Source organism: Dendrobates tinctorius, unplaced genomic scaffold (genome assembly GCF_039654945.1).
Source record: "Dendrobates tinctorius isolate UK_male_01 unplaced genomic scaffold, ASM3965494v1 ptg000129l, whole genome shotgun sequence".
NCBI classification, from domain to species: Eukaryota; Metazoa; Chordata; class Amphibia; order Anura; family Dendrobatidae; genus Dendrobates; species Dendrobates tinctorius.
Genome location: NW_027361797.1, coordinates 37195741 through 37210924, shown reverse-complemented (window position 1 = coordinate 37210924; position 15184 = coordinate 37195741).

Sequence of the window (15184 nt, the reverse complement as noted above, 5' to 3'; positions counted from 1 at the left end):
GACCAATCGTTACCTGCTAAGAAATCAGTGGGATTTCCATCCAATAATTGCTGGCCATAATTCTGTGAAAGAACAATCCCAGTAGATCGTTCATTCTTCATGGGGACATTGAACATATAAGGGGCCAATATGGACTGAAACGTGTGTGACTACATCGGCGTAACCATTATTCACCAGAAAATCACATATACATAGTTTATTTATCCATCAACCTACCTAGGTGTATGCAAGTTGGACGGGGATCGGATCGCAGTGCATGGACTGGCCGGCGGCTATTTCAACCCACGCGTGACCTCTTAATGTATTTCTATGCATCTGTCACGCTCAGGTGGGGGGAGCCGCCGGCCAGTCCGTGCGCTGCGTTCCGATTTCAGTCCAATGTATATGGCCGTCTGACTCTTCCCCATATCCTATTTGTGGTTTATTTATGACCCCCCCAACTCCAATCCACAATGTTTTTGGCAGCAGACTCAACCTACATGTTAAATTATATATCTAAATGACCAAACTCCATTGTAAGTCACCGACTCCAATAATGAAGCGTTGTTACTGACGGCAATGTAGGTTACACTCCTAATTGTTTTCATATAATATATACAAGTACAACACAATAGATCCTCATTGATTGAGGTCTCGGATTCCTCACTAGGGACTGCAGAGGTATTACATGTACTTATAAGCAGTTTTAAAATGTTTTTGATTATCTGTACTTGGTGTCCTTTGTAAATGGGGCAATTTGCGTTTCCACTTGGTCCATACTATGTGGATCGATGTGTCGGGATATATCCTCTGCAGCAGCAAACAAAAAAAAGAAGGGGAACTGGAAGGAAACTGGTCTGACATCCCGACAGATGAAGGAAGCAGATCCCAAGTAAAGAGATATTTGGATTATAACGGCAGATTACTGGGATTTGTCGCTTGTGACCATTTTAAAGGGGTTTCACAGATTAAGAAAAAAATGATCTACCAAGAAATTGCACCGCGCCTGCCCAATGGCCGTGTGTGGCCTGGATCACACTTCCGTTTTTTAAAATCCATCAAAATCCGTCGTTTTCCGTTAAAAAACATCCGCCATTTTTTTTGAGGATTCGTTTTTTTGCCCCATAGACTTCCATTAGCGGCTACCGCGGATCTGTCAAAAAAACGGATCCGTTTGCGGCAAAACTGAAACGGATGCGTTTTTTCACACTTTGACGGATGCAGGCGGATGCCAAAAAACGGATGTGTGAAACAGGGCTGTGTTATTACACCACCGTTCCATTCACTTCTGTGGACATTGGTGGTGGTGTTTTTGGAAAAAGGTTTGCTGTTCTTTTTATTAAATCCTGGACAACTTGTTCAAGTATTCAACCAAAAATTAGGTTTCGAAATGGCATGTTTTATGTTCTAGGCATGTGGGAAAGTGAAGTAACAACAGTATTGGGCATCTCGAGTGTAAGATCAAGTACCAAGTGGAAGAAAGTGTCAGAGAGCTGCCGAAATGTGTGGACTCTACTCAGAGGATTTTGCACTCCGTACACTGGACCACTCCTTGTTCTGTAGAGTGTGATAATTGGGTGGTGGTAACAATCTAATCTAATGGACTTCAAGATCCACCTTGACTCGCCAACTTGACCCACATGGTCATCCTACTAGGCTGATGTTCAATGCCTTACCATGATGGATCTGAACAATCCAGTTCTGGCATTGACCTCTGTGAACGCATCAGCAGATCTGGAAGTGGCAAGTGCCTTCCTCCTTTGCTGTGAAAACCCATTATCCGACCAAGCCGATCTGTCCAGGGTGTTTGTATCAAAAATTGGTGGTCTAACGCGGGCACCATACGTAAAGCATTACTTACCAAGGCTCAATACAGGTGACTTGCATCTTGTGCCGGCCATAAGATAGCCCTCTGCTATAGGCTTGTCCCGGTCCCTCGACACCACGTAGACAGGGTCGCTTAGAAGATCGAGCGTGTATGTTTATTTCAAAAGAGATGGGAATCGGTATGTAGCAGTCAACATGCCTGGCCAAAATGTACCCCCGATGTCTGACAATCGGGGTCAGTCAGGGTACACCCATGCACATTGAATTTTGGTTTATGGACAGTTTTAGAAAACGCAGTCACTGGCAGCTCATCTAACACAATGAAAGTCATCACATTAGCCCCTTACAATAAAAAAAGTAACGTTTAGCCTGTTTTCTTCTTTGAGTAAAAGAGCAAAACACTGCTATATCAGATTCTCATTCATTTTCGATTTATGTTTGAGATTTTACCAGTACTGTGGCATTAGTTCTAAAAAAAAAAACTGACAGCCATGGGGGATGACATCTAAGTACGTTCCGTTTTTATTTTTTATTTTTTGTTAAACCAAAAATAGACGTCTTGTGTTTTATTCTTACCGACTTGTGATCATGCTCGTAGACCTTGACTGGGTATCTGTGAAAAAACATGGATAAGAACGTGAATGAAAAACAGATGTCTGAATGAGGCCTTAGGTCTGGACTTAACAGCAACTGAAAGTCGTAGCCAGTAGTGATGAGCGAGCGTGCTCTGATAAGGTGTTCAAGTATTTTCGGCGTGCTTGAAAAATATGCTCTAGTTCCCCGCGGTTGTTCGACAGCCGCAACACATGCAGGGTTTGTCTAAGGCCTCTTTCACACATCAGTTTTTTGCCTTCAGGCGCGATCCGGCTTTTTTTGGAAAAAACGGATCCGGCAAAATGCAATGCCGGATCCGTTTTTTCCCCATTGACTTGCATTAGCGCCGGATCGTGCCGGATGGCATTGCGTTTCATCCGTTTTTTGCCGGATCCGGCAACTTGTCTCATTCCGGCGTCTTGAAAAAACGTCTACTGTAACGTTTTCTGTCTCCGGCGAAAAAGCCGGAAGCGCCGGATCCGGCGCTTCCAGCTTTTTGCTACAATGAAAGTCTATGGGCGCCGGAATGCGCCGGATCCAGAAAAAGACGGATCCAGCAACCGGATCCGGTTTTTTTAAGTCTGCGCATGCTCAGATCCAATTGGCCAGCCTCCAGGAACAGAGACGGATCCAGCAAAAAAACGGATCCGTTTCTACAGTTCTCCAAAATTTATGCCGGATCCGTTTTTTCTAAAAAAAAGCCGGATCATGCCTGACGGCAAAAAACTGATGTGTGAAAGTAGCCTAAGGCTGGTTTCACATTAGCACTTTTTAAGCGCACGCACGGCCGGGGGTAGCTCCGCCCCTGAACCGGCTCTCTGCCCGGCGTGCCCGCCCCTTGCTTGTAGCACCGCCTCCTAGCGGACAGCGGCGCCTGCGATCGGCGCACCCTATCTTTAGCATAGGGTGCGCAGATCGTGCGCAGGCCGTGCGCTAGTTGCGCTTTGACCTGCGCTGCGCACTTTTGACGGTGCGCCGTGCGCGCCAAAATCGAACTTTTTGGATTTTGGCGCGCACGGCGCACCGTCAAAAGTGCGCAGCGCAACTAGCGCACGGCCTGCGCACGATCTGCGCACCCTATGCTAAAGATAGGGTGCGCCGATCGCAGGCGCCGCTGTCCGCTAGGAGGCGGCGCTACAAGCAAGGGGCGGGCACGCCGGGCAGAGAGCCGGCTCGGGGGCGGAGCTACCCCCGGCCGTGCGTGCGCTTAAAAAGCGCTAATGTGAAACCAGCCTAAGAAAGCCGCGAGACCTGCAGTGGCGCTTCCTCGAGCATTTTTTTTTTTCTCCAAACACGCCGAAATACTCATCAGTTTGGCTCGCTCCTCACTAGTAGTCAAACCTTAATTCCCGATTTGTAAAGGACTTGCTACCCTACTATTGTCAGAATTTTTGCATTGATCGGAAAGTCGCTTGGGACTTGCTTCCCCTGAGGGAGAAATTGAAGTTATAGGAATATTCCCATCTCTAAGATCCTATCCCAATATGTAGTAGATCTAATAATATTAGCAAATGCAGTACAGTTCTTCTGATTCGCTATGTCGTTTACCCCATGTGCAGTAGCTTAGGTAGCCATGGTTACGGCCACAAACAACTAGAAGAAACCATTGATGCCTAAGCTACTGCAATGCCCTGCACATGGGGTAAGCAACATAGCGCATCAGAAGAACTATACTACATTTCTAATTGGAAGTATTTGTTCATATTATTATTATTACACCTGCTACATATTGGGGTAGGATCTTGGAGATGGGAAGTTTTGGCTGCCACATCTGTGTAAGTGCCCTCGTTGCCTATATAAGTAGTGATTCTTTGAACCCACATTATGCCATCATAGTTGACTGGACGACCATCACTGGCTTTGGATGTAATCACAGATCTAATTTTTCTATAACACGTTTAACATTACCGAGAAACTTTCTCTGTATTAGGGCCCCATGGTGCAACATATAACGTCTGTAGCCTCTCCAGTGTTTTCTCGTGCTCCTACATTTTCCTTATAAATTGCACGATTTCCATTCAAGCTGACTGTAGACATAATTCAGGATGGACACTCATTCTGCTTTCAGTTTGATATATATGTATATACACTCACTGGCCACTTTATTAGGTACACCATGCTAGTAAGGGGTTGGACCCCCTTTTGCCTTCAGAACTGCCTCAATTCTTCGTGGCAGAGATTCAACAAGGTGCTGGAAGCATTCCTCAGAGATTTTGGACCATATTGACATGATGGCATCACACAGTTGGCGCAGATTTGTCGGCTGCACATCCCTGATGCGAATCTCCCGTTCCACCACATCCCAAAGATGCTCTATTGGATTGAGATCTGGTGACTGAGGAGGCCATTTGAGTACAGTAAACTCATTGTCATGTTCAAGAAACCAATCTGAGATGATTCGAGCTTTATGACATGGCGCATTATCCTGCTGAAAGTAGCCATCAGATGTTGGGTACATTGTGGTCATAAAGGGATGGACATGGTCAGCAACAATACTCAGGTAGGCTGTGGCGTTGCAACGATGCTCAATTGGTACCAAGGGGCCCAAAGAGTGCCCAGAAAAAATTCCCCACACCATGACACCACCACCACCAGCCTGAACCGTTGATACAAGGCAGGATGGATCCATGCTTTCATGTTGTTTACGCCAAATTCTGACCCTACCATCCGAATGTCGCAGCAGAAATCGAGACTCATCAGACCAGGCAACGTTTTCCAATCTTCTACTGTCCAATTTCGATGAGCTTGTGCAAATTGTAGCCTCAGTTTCCTGTTCTTAGCTGAGAGGAGTGGTACCCAGTGTGGTCTTCTGCTGCTGTAGCCCATCTGCCTCAAAGTTCGACGCACTGTGCGTTCAGAGATGCTCTTCTGCCTACCTTGGTTGTAACGGGTGGCAATTTGAGTCACTGTTGCCTTTCTATCAGCTCGAACCAGTCTGCCCATTCTCCTCTGACCTCTGGCATCAACATGGCATTTCCGGCCATAGAACTGCCGCTCACTGGATTTTTTTTCTTTTTCGGACCATTCTCTGTAAACCCTAGAGATGGTTGTGCGTGAAAATCCCAGTAGATCAGCAGTTTCTGAAATTCTCAGACCAGCCCTTCTGGCACCAACAATCATGCCACGTTCAAAGGCACTCAAATCACCTTTCTTCCCCATACTGATGCTCGGTTTGAACTGCAGGAGATTGTCTTGACCATGTCTACATGCCTAAATGCACTGAGTTGCCGCCATGTGATTGGCTGATTAGAAATTAAGTCTTAACACACAGTTGGACAGGTGTACCTAATAAAGTGGCCAGTGAGTGTATATAATATATATAATATTTGGAATCCAAAGAGGAAGGGTAAAGTTCGCATTTTCCCCCTCTCCGAGGGGTGTCTAGCGGATGGTGCCAGAACCCGCTGTGCGTACATATGACCCTACTGTGAGTAGTATTTGCAGTGTCTTTTGTTACTTTACTTGCACTGAGCAGCATTTGCTTCACATTTTCATTCCTCCTAAGGGTATACAAATCACAAAAAAAATTAAAGAAATATTTAAAAAAAAAAAAAAAATTACATCCAAGATTTAGCTGGCCTAAATCTTGTGTTCAGAAGAATAATGAAGAACTTTTTTAGGTCATCGAAGCAATTTGTGCTTTTACAATGCAACACTTATATTTTCCAGAATCCTTCTCCGTTTCAGATGTACGGCCACTCATACGGGGCAAATCCATTTTATACGTATCTACTTGTGCTATGGGGCGGACTATAGGCCGCTTTTTACCCTGGAGTTTATGTGGGTATTTAGTCTTTTATTTATTTTTTTAGTAAATCCAGAATGTTTCTATTTGCATTGAAATTTTAATTTTAAAATGTAAATATTGTACAGTTGTATATTCCATAGATTATGTGCAAAAAAATGTAAACCTGATTCTTTGCATGAAGGATTCTGTATCTTTTCTGAGTAACTCGAAATCCAGAAAAATTGAAAAATTAGGGGGGGGAGGGGAGAACTGCAAATACTGTTACCTTTCTTGGAATATAATTAAAGGCGTATATTGTTCAGATTGGTTTGGGCTTTCTTTTTTTTTTGTCCAGCAATAATTTCTAATGTCTGTTTTACAGAATACAGACTGCTGTAAATCATGATTGCATCTTGGCTCCAAAACAATCTGTTGCGTTACACTGCCAAACAGGACATGTTTGCCAACTGACAGTCGTTTAATGGCCTGTTTAGGCAGGCATATGGCATTTAATGTATGCACAGAATGATCAGTAATCACTGTGCGCACATAGCCTATGTATTCTCACCAGGACATGTCCTGTTGACACAGCCTTCTCCATACAGGGCAGATACGGACGGTAATACATAACCGGCATCTGCTTGTAACAGCAGCAAACCTCTATCGCCGCTATTTAAAGGGAATCTGTCACTCCTTTTTTCGACTATGAGCTGCCGGCACCGCCATTAGGGCTTATCTACAGCATTCTGTAATGCTGTAGATAAGCCCCCCATGTAACCTGAAAGAGAAGAAAAACAAGTTATATTATACTCACCGGGGGGGGTCTGGTCTTGGTCCGATGGGTGTTGCGGTCCGGCGCCTCCATCTTCTAACGGTGACGTCCTCTTCTTTGCTGCCTGTCGTGGCGCATGCGCACTGCTCTGCCTTGTTGAGGGCAGAGCATAATACTGCAGTGTGTGTGTAGGCGCCGGACCTCTCCCGGCGCCTGCGCACTGCAGGACTCTGCTCTGCCCTCAATAGGGCAGAGCAGTGCGCCAGAACCACGACAGGCAGCAAAAAAAGAGGGCGTCACCGTTAGAATATGGGAGGCGCCAGGCCGGACGGCAACACCCATCGGACTGGACCCCCTGGGTGAGTATAATATAACTTTTTTTCTTATCTTTCCGGTTACATCGGGGGCTTAACTACAGCATTACAGAATGCTGTAAATAAGCCCCTGATGTCGGTGACGGCAGCTCATAGTCGAAAAATGGGGTGACAGATTCCCTTTAAGTATTTAAATGCTACTGTCAATCACTAACTGTGGCATTTTCGATAGCACAATCGCTAGTGCACATGCTCATTGGCTCCCCGCAACGTGATCGCATGGGGACTGATGGGTTACAGTGACAGCGGGAGGCCTGCTGAAGGCGTCCTCCGTTGCTGCCATCTTGGTATTCCTGTGTAGCTCAGCCGCAGGCTGTGCATTAAGAGACCACGATTTAAACTATACACGGTAACACTATGGCATTGCAATATATAGTTTAGGTGATCAAATTAGTGCAGGTTCAAGTCCTCAAAACGACTAAAAAATAAAGTTAGAAAAAAGTAAAAATAGAAAAAAATTAAATTCCCCCCCCCCCCCCCCCCCCCCAATTACCGGTTTTAAAATAAATTAGTATTCATATCAGCGTTGTCATAGAAGTCCAGTCTATCAATATATAAAACTATTTAAAACATTGAATAGCAAAAAAAAATTCAAAATTCCAGATTTGCATTTTTTCAGACACCAGTTCCCCACCCAAGTTATGCAATAAAAAAAATCACGCATGTACCCCAAATTGGTATAAAAAAGCTGTCAATTAGCCATGCACAAAATAAGCGCTCACACAACTTCATCATTTGAGAACTTAAAAAAAAAAGTCTCAAATTGGAGATGCAAATTTTTTTTTACTAGAAATGTCATAATTTGTATTTACCTACTAATAATGATATATATACTCTGCTCAAAAAAAATAAAGTGAATACTTACATTGTGTTGTTTAGCTCCAAATCACTCAAACTTCTGTGAAATTAACCTGTCCAGTTATGAAGCAACACTGATTGTGAATCAATTTCTCCTGCTGTTGTGCAAATGGAGCAGACTACAGGTAGAAATGATAGGCAAATAGCAAGACAACCCCAATAAAGGAGTAGTTCTGCATGAGGTGACCACAGACCATTTCTCTGTTCTCATCCTTTTTGGCTGTTGTTTTGGTCACTTTTGCATTTTTTGCTTTCACTCCTAGAGGTACAGTAGCATGAGGCGGTGTCTACAACTCTCAGAAGTAGCTCAGGTAATGCAGCTCATCCAGGATGGCACATCAATGTGAGCTGTGACAAGAAGGGTAGCTGTGTCTGCAGTGGCCAGAGCATGGAGTAGATACTAAGAGACGGACCAGTCCACCAGCAGATGTAGAGTGTGCCGGAGGAGGGCAACAACCCAGCAAGACAGCAACCTCCTCCTTTGTGCAATGGGGAGCAGTGCCAGAGCCCTGCAAAATGACCTCCAGCAGGCCACTAACATCTGTGTCTTCTCAAATTGTCAAGAAAAGACTCCATGAGGGCCTGACAACCACAAGTGGGTATTGTGCCTACAGCCCAACACCATGCAGGCGAATGGCAGTGAACACCAAGATTGGCAGATTTGACATTGGGGCCTAGTGCTCTTCACTAGAGTTGAGCGAATATGTTCAGAATCGGTCACCGAATCTGGATTTGCCATGTTCCTGCCATTTTGGTACCCTATTCATGCCGAATTTGATGAGTTCCGAACATATTCGTTCATTTCTACTGCCATTTATGTTTGGCGAATTTTGCAAAAACAATATTCACCGCCAATAGTAATTGAATTTTGAAAAATTTGCTCAACTCTACTCTTCATGGATAAGAGCAGTTTCACACTGAGCTCATGTGACAGTCTGGAGATGCCATGGAGAATATTCTGCTGCCTGCAACATCCTACAGCATGACCGGTTTGGCAGTGGTTCCGTAATGGTGTTAGGAGGCATTTCTTTGGAGGGTCGATCAGCCTTCCATGTGCTAGCCAGAGGTACACTGACGGCCATTAGGTTACTGGGATGAGATCCTCAGACCCATTGTGGCAGTGGGCCCTGGGTTCCCTCTGATGCATGACAATGCTAGGCCTCATGACTGAAGTGTGTCAGCTGTTCCTGCATGATGAAGGCATTTATGCTATGGACTGGCCTGCCTGTTTCCCAGACCTGAATCCAATCGAGCACATCTGGGACATGCCATCCACCTATGTCATGTTGCACCACAGACTGCCCAGGAGTTGACTGATGCTGTAATCCAGGTCTGGGAGGAGATCCCTCAGGAGAACATCTGCCTCATCAGGAGCATGCCCAGGCATAATAGGGAGGACACACACTACTGAGCATCATTTCCTTGCCTTGAGGCATTTCCACTGAAGTTGGATCAGCCTGTAATTTGATTTTCCACTTTGATTTTGAGTATCATTCCAAATCCAGACCTACTAAGATATTAATTTGGATTTAAATTGATCATTTTATGTTTTATTGTTCTCAGTGTATTTCACTATTTAATGAATAAAGATTTACAACTGGAATATTTCATTCAGTGATATCTAGGATGTGATATTTTAGTGTTCTCTTTATTTTTTTTGAGCAGTGTACAGTGATTCACTGTCTACTTTACCCGGAAAAATAGTTTTAACTTCTAAAAAGAAACAGCTGACCATACTGAAATTTGAACTGAACATAGTTTGGTTCAGAAGTGAGCATGCAATGAACCACAGCGATGAGAAAAATCCTCATGACTAGTGGGGTCTCACTGACTTGCTGCCTCACCGGTTGTCTCCACTGCGAGATAGACTTGCAGCACGGTTTTCTGCACGTCTGTAGTGCGTGTGGTGCTTGCATTTAACTCTTGCCGAATTCCTTTTTCATTTATTAACGATGTACAGATAGAGTTTGGAGGAGCGTGCTTTCATTCTGAAAACTTGTTGGAAAACTGAGTCCTTAAAGAGGTGCCAAGGTGAGTTTCTAGAGAGGTTTGGAGGTCGAAATCCACCATCCAAGCCGTGTTCTCTGTCATTGGTGAATAAGCTGGAATGTTACCAGATGGGCATGATGGAGGATGTCCAAAAATGTCTGAGGAAACAATACAAGATGTGAAACAGCGACTTCTGGCATCTCCATGTAAATCGTTGGACAGTCTTTCCCAGAAGACAAGCATGTCGTATTCCACATGTCAATGATGACACATTATCTTGGAGATTACTCTATTTGTTCCAGAAAATTATTGCAATTCCACATCTTTTGTTACACATTTATTTCCTTTGTGTGTATTGTAACAACACAAAAAAAAGGCTAATGCCCACGTTGCAGAAATGCTGCGGAAATGTCTGCATTTCCGCAACTCCCCGCTGCGGGTAATTCGCATGCGTTGTCCCAGTAAACACAAGCGTTTTTAGCTTGCAGATTGCTAGCGCTTTTCCAAGCAATTTGAAGCATTGCTTGGAAAAGTAAGTGACGGGTTGGTCACACTTGTCAAGCATAGTGCTGCCTATGCCGCATCACTAGTAAAAGAATGTTAAAAATAATTAAAAAAAAAAAAATAGTGATATACTTACCCTCCGTCGGCCCCCGGAGTCCTCCCGCCTCTCAGCCATGCTGCCGGCATCTTCTCTTCACCAGGGATGCCTTACAACAATGACTTCTGATGACGTAGCATTACGCTGGACCGCTACATCATCAGAGGTCATTCGCGCAATGCATCCCTGGGCAAGGAAGTTGCCGCCGGGAGGACTCCGGGGGCCGACAGTGGGTAAGTATATCCCTATTTTTTATTTTAATTCTATTTTTTTACAGGAATATGGTACCCAGGGCATGGAGGAGAGTCTCCTCTCCTCCAGACCCTGGGTACCATCCGCACATGAAGCGCTCACTTTACGCATGGTGGGCATAGCCACATGTGTAGAGTGAGCGTTTCAATGCAATCCTATGGCTGCGGAATTGCCGCGATTCCGCAGAAAAATGGAAATGCTGCAGATTTTACCGCTATGTGATTCCGCATGGGCACAGCAACTGCGGAATCCTATAGGATTGCTTGGGGATGCGTTTTATTAGCGTTTTTGCTGCAGAAAAAACGGCGGAAACGCATAAAAAACGCAATATGGGCAAACAGCCAAAAAAAGACAAATTGGACATAATTCTAAGTGATGAGCGAACGTGTTGGGATAAGGTGTTATCCAAGCACGCTAGAGTGCTAAGAGTGACTTCGGCCTGCTTGAAAAAATATGTAAAAAAATAAGCTTTGGATTTGTCAATTATTTATTTTTTTTGCATACAACACGAGTTGGGGCAGATCTTCAGTACTGGGTGACAGAGCTGTAGTGATCTGCTCCATACACTCTTTACATCGGGTCGCTGCTGGCAGGGCCAGGCAGCTGGCTAGGGCTCCCACTCCTCCAGGGGCCCCCAGCCAGTGGCGTGCCGCTAATAGGGGCCGCTCGGTGTGCCACTAAGAGGGACCCGGTGCCGCCCCCTCTCAGCATCGCCCCCTCAGCATCGCGCATTCAACTTATCGGATGCTGATCTGGTTGAAAGCAGTGATGGAGGAGAGTGTCATTTGACACTCCCTCCCCCATCATTGCACTCTGACTCAGTGTGTGCCAGCAGTGCAGCTGCTGAGACGCTTTGCAGGAGAGGTAAGGTAGGTGTGTTTGTGTGTCTCTGCTCCATGATACTGTGTGTGGGGGGGCTGCATAATACTGTGTTTGGGGAGGCTGTATTATACTGTGTGTGTGTGGGGACTGCATAACACTGCGGGTGCTACATTATACTCTATGAGGGGACTACATTATACTCTGAGGGCGGATGCAGTATACTCTATCAAGGACCATGGTAAGTGCAATATTCTATATGGGACCTGCATTATACTGTATCGAGGACTCTCTGTACCTATCATTCTTCCTCAGCTGGCGTAAACAGGCCGGAAATAAGCGTCAAACGGCTTCAATATTGTCGATTGCGCTCGTTTAACGGCCTGAACTCAGCGCATGTAACTAAAACAGAATTGTTTGTGTGATGGTGCAATATGTCAGCATTTGGGGCACCACATTGTCTTAAACAGGCCCTGGCTTCTGGAGCTGGTAATGGATGATCTTCTGTACGGGTGCGAAACTTCAAACCCCCCCATCAAGCAATCCTGGTGATAAGTTATCAATATCTGTAGGAGAAAACCACGTTACTTTTATAGCAATGGTAATTAAACTGCCTCTTACCGAGGGCCGCCTGCATTGGTGTGTAGCACTTGGGGTCAGACTAGTGAACCAGGAGTCTCCAGTGGGCAAAGGTTCTAACAAAATAATTGGCCCCAAAGGTCCAGCAGAAGACTATTCCATTTGGATCTAATTACTTGCCACCAGAGTCATGGGTTGATGCAATTATAAAAAACATACACACATTCTGTATACAAGAATTGCCCCTGATGGGAACCTCTGTTCTTACCGTTTTCACGGTAAGGGCTCATACTCACTTGTGAGAGACTCACACAATTCTCGTGCAAGTCTCTCGCATGAAAACCTGGCAGAGCCGCCGTCACTCTGACCGGAGCGTGTGGCTGCATAGAAATACATGTAGCCGCACGCTCCGGTCCCAGTGCCGGCGGTAGTGCCAGGTTTTCATGCGAGAGACTGGTACGAGAATTGTGCGAGTCTCTCACAAGTGAGTATGAGCCCTTAGCTTGACAGTTCGGACTAGGTGCATCGCTGTTCTCTAGTGGATCAGAGGAGGGCACCACACTGAAGCTGGCCAGATCGGGGGGGTTACCAGTGCGATCGGGCTGGATTCAGAGCAGGGCTTACAAGCGAGCCTAGAATCATTGCACATATTCGATCTCTGCAACTAGTTCCATTAGCCGGTAATGAACATAAACCAATAAAATTAAAAATCCCTCCGTTCTTGAAAGATATAATAAAAAGCAAACTGCAGAGTTCCTTGTACTTAAAAGGACTTTACAATCTAAAGGGAACCCGTGCCATTGTATATGCAGCCCAACCTCTGGACAACGTGGTAAAGAGAAGCTGAGCAGAAGGATAAATAGTGTTGTGGGAAGAGAGTCAATATAAGGTTTACTGGAACTTTTCCTACAAAAATGTGATGAGCTCTTCCAGCTACCCAACATCCCGCCTGCAGATCAGAGACCAATTTCAACATGACAGATTCTCTTCAACCGTTAATCCTTTCACGACATATATACCGTGTCCCTGATGTCGATGTGGGCTCCGATGCTGAGCCCGCATCTTTCCCCACATATGCCAATCAGCTGTCATGTGCCTTTTATGCTGTCAATCGTTGACAGTGGGATTTAATGTGCGCAGGCCAAATAAGTGCGTCATTCTGGCTGACCATTGGCGCCCCTGTAACGTGATCAAGGAGAGCTGATGGGCTGTCATGACACCTGGGGGTCTGCAGAAGACCCCGTGCCTCTCATTACGATACTCTTGTGAACCCCGGCTAGTGGCCAGTATGCATAGGAGATCAGGATTCCTGCTATACGCAGCATAAGCAATTGTACGATTGCAGCTTCAAGTCTCCTAAGGAGACTATTACATAAAGTACGAAAAATAGAATGTAAAAATATGAAAAAAAGAAAAAACACAAGTTCAAATCACAACCCTTCTGGCCAATTGAAAATTAAATTAAAAAAGAAAATTATTGCTGCATTCAGAAGTGTCCAGTCTATCAAAATATAAAGTAAATTAACCCCTTTACCGCCAAGGGTGGTTTGCACGTTCATGTCCCGGCCAATTTTTACAATTCTGACCACTGTCCCTTTATGAGGTAATAACTCTGGAACGCTTTCATGGATCCCGGTGACTCTGACAATGTTTTCTCATGACATATTGTACTTCATGTTAGTTGTAAAATTTCATTCATATAACTTGCGTTTATTTGTGAAAAAAACGGAAATTTGGCAAAAATTTTGAAAATTTCGCAATTTTCCAACTTTGAATTTTTATGCCCTTAAATCACAGAGATACGGCACACAAAAAACTTAATAAGTAACATTTCCCACATATTTACTTTACATCAGCACAATTTAGGAACCAAAATTTTTTTTCGTTAGGAAGTTATAAGGGTTAAAAGTTGACCAGCGATTTCTCATTTTTACACCATTTTATTTTTAGGGACCACATCACATTTGAAGCCACTTTGAGGGGTCTATATGATAGAAAATACCCAAAAGTGACACCATTCTAAAAACTGCACCCCTTAAAGTGCTCAAAACCAGATTCAAGAAGTTTATTAACCCTTCAGATGCTTCACAGGAATTTTTTGAATGTTTAAAACAAAAATTAACATTTAACTTTTTTTCACCAAAAAAATTACTTCAGGTCCAATTTTTTTATTTTACCAAGGGTAACATGAGAAATTGGACTGGAAAAACTATTGTGCAATTTGTCCTGAGTACGCTGATACCCCACTTGTGGGGGTAAACCACTATTTGGGTGCATGGCAGAGCTCGGAAGAGAAGCAGCGCCGTATGACTTTTTCACTGCAAAACGCCATGTCACGTTTGGAGAGCTCCTGATGTGCCTAAACAGTGGAAACCCCCCCACAAATGACACCATTTTGGAAACTAGACCCCCTAAGGAACTTATCTAGATGTGTGGTGAGCACTTTGTTCCCCCAAGTGCTTCACAGAAATTTATAACGCCTGGGCGTGAAAATAAAAAAAATCATATTTTTTTCCACAAACATGATCTTTTAGTCCCCAATTATTTTATTTTCCCAAGGGTAAGAGGAGAAATTGGACCCCAAAAGTTGTTGTCCAATTTGTCCTGAGTACGCTGATATACCATATGTGGGAGAAAACTACTGTATGGGCACACGTCGGGGCTCGGAAGGGAAGTAGTGACGTTTTAGAATGCAGACTTTGATGGAATGGTCTGCGGGTGTCATGTCTCGTTTGGAGAGCCTCTGATGTGCCTAATCTGTTGAAACCCCCACAAGTGAACCCATTTTGGAAACTACACCCCTCAAGGAACTT